We start from the raw sequence: 2,634 nt of genomic DNA, 5'->3' as shown, positions 1-2,634 counted from the left end.
ACTTAACTACTTTTCAATATGTTTTGTCATAACATCTAGATTCGAAGATCTATCACTAGACATTGACTTTAAGGAGTTACCACCAATCTTTTTTATCTAGGTGCAATTGGCCACCTAAGGAATCTATCCTTTCAGGGAACATCTAAGTTTAAGGGTCCCTAAACGAATAGATTTAGGTCTACTAACCAGAACAGGGTTCGAGAGTTCGGTTACTTATGAAGAAGGTTATAGCACCTTCACAACGCCCATCAAAAGATGGTACCAACTTAATTTTGTGTTATCCAATAAGCTTTAAAAATTTACCAAGTAATTAATTATTGAAAATTATTCTCAATTTACTCTAATACTTTTAGCAAAAAATTGAGAAAAATTCCCTCACCTCAAGAGTATGCAAGAAAACTATTGTTTCACTTGCAGAGGCTCTATCGTCAGATTATTTAACATTAAAAAAATAAAAAAGAAAAAAAATGATTGTTTTTGTGTAGAGAAAATTGATACTTTCAACTTTTTCCCAAAAATATTTTTTGGAAACTTTAATTTTGAGGAAAATTGATACTTTCAACTTTTTCTCAAAAAAACTTTTTTTGAAAATTTATTTTTAAGAAAAATTAATATTTCAACTTTTTCCCAAAAATATTTTTTGGAAACTTTAATTTCGAGAAAAATTAATACTTTCAACTTTTCGTCAAAAATATTTTTTTTGAAAAACTTATTTTCAAAGAAAATTGATACTTTCAACTTTTTCTCAAAAATATTTAAAGAAGCCAGATCCCAACAATGTAGGGATCTTAGCAACATTCTTGGCAAGAGAGCAAATGAGCCAACTGTATCCATATGGATCCTTGTCCTTGCCCACGTGTCCACCACAGCACGCATCATCGTCCTTTGCAATGGCTTTAGCACTCACGACTTTGGCTATAACAGCTTCCACGTCCTCAGTCTTAATGCAAAGCACACATCCAGTTTCCTCACTTTTCACAAGAGCAGAGTTACCAGTGAAGTCAGATACAAGAACGGTCAAGCCAACGAGCTCAAACTAAACCGAGAGGATATGATGAATCTTCTGCTCAGCCTTGCACTTTGGGTAAAGAGTACAGCTATTATCGATAGTTTCAAACGTGGTCTTGTAGAATTGCAGTGCATAAACTACCTTTGGTGCTTCCACCATCAGCTGCGACTTTATCGTCGTGAACTCCACTGCCATTGCTTTTTCGGCTTCTCCATTCTAGCCTCTTGCAACTGAAGGAGTGGATGAGGGAAGAGAAAACAACATCGTAAATAAAGCTCCAAATATGGGTTGACCTTAGCTGGGGTTTCCAATTTCTCGGATGTAGAAGTGAAATCAGATTCATAAAAACTTGACTCATCTCCCCAATCCTTCTCACTAGTTTCTGAACTATCAGGATTATAATCATTATCGTCAGAATCATTTGAAGGTAGTCCAAAGTTAGGATCTTGACTTTGTCCACTTGCAGCTACAGTTGCCTCAGGAAAAACCTTCTCCCAATTGTCAGTGAAAAAAAAACTTGTTCCTTAAGATTCATTAACCAATTCAACTCAATCAACTTTGTAATCGCATCTAGGGCATAACCAACCCTCATCATCCAGAAGAATGTCTTCTTTTAACAAAGGCGGCTGCAAGCAATATTGATGGAATCCACAATCACAAGCACCATCACATAGAATGATATCATTGTCGAAAGATAGGTCATTGGACCCACATTTTGCACAATATATATCTTCACTATCAATTTATCCCTTAGAATCAAATAAAGATTCTAGGAGCCTTCCTTCAGCACATAGTGAATCAATACGTTGAAATAGATCTCTAATTTTCAATTTGAGTCGAAGAATTTCAGATGTAACATGTTGAAGTTCCTTGTCTACCTTTAACTTTTCTAGGCTTAGACCCTTCCAGCTTTCGGCAGAATACACCATCTTTGTAGTCTAACCTTTCGATGCTTCGCTTCTTGAAAGCAGCAACACCATCTCTTTTTACTGCCATTACTACTTTCTCAGCTTCACTGCCTACCAGTCGTCATGTTGCTATTTTTTGTTGGTTGGTTTCACTTTTTTTGTTTCAAAACTTTGATGATTCTATGAATAATATATTCTTTCAAATAAATAAATGAATACTTACAGGTTGTACAGGTGATCTTTCACCTCCTCTTTCGAAGCAAAGCCTTCCTTCATGGACTATCATCGTGGCTCCTGAGTCTGAGACTGAGACAGCTGTGATTGGGCCTTAGCTTACACCTGTGCCAGCTTTTGTTGCTCAATAACCTGCTCATGCGCTCAAGCAATTGAGCAGCCTTCCGCTTGCCCTTATCTGTACCATTTTGTGCCAAGTCCACCAAAGGACCTGTCGCTCCTAGTTTCTGGGCCTCTACTAAATGTCGTTGGTCTCCGGTACAATGTTGAACCAAAACTGCAGCTGTATTCTCTTTGTTCCTGCTGCCCAATCTTCTTTTCAGTTCTTTTTTTTTATGCCAGCAGCCTCACATTCCCTTGCCTGCTATCAAGTTTTTCTCCCCCTGATTCCTCTTTGTACATGGCTGCAACTCATAGTGAAAGAAAGTGACACCAGAAGGAAAGAGACACGCAGAGAAAAAGGAAAAGAGAAGTGTGATAGTA

The 2,634-nt window shown here is 37.3% G+C and overlaps 1 pseudogene; it reads right to left on the bottom strand.

The window, feature by feature from the left end:
* Positions 1-745: 745 nt before the first annotated feature.
* Positions 746-2,005, bottom strand: LOC149516595 (uncharacterized protein At5g48480-like; annotated as a pseudogene).
* Positions 2,006-2,634: the final 629 nt, after the last annotated feature.

This window comes from Durio zibethinus, chromosome 10, assembly GCF_047325235.1.
Source record: "Durio zibethinus cultivar Kanyao isolate XHJ-2024 chromosome 10, ASM4732523v1, whole genome shotgun sequence".
Lineage (NCBI taxonomy): Eukaryota > Viridiplantae > Streptophyta > Magnoliopsida > Malvales > Malvaceae > Durio > Durio zibethinus.
This window is presented reverse-complemented; position numbering and strand designations above follow the sequence as displayed.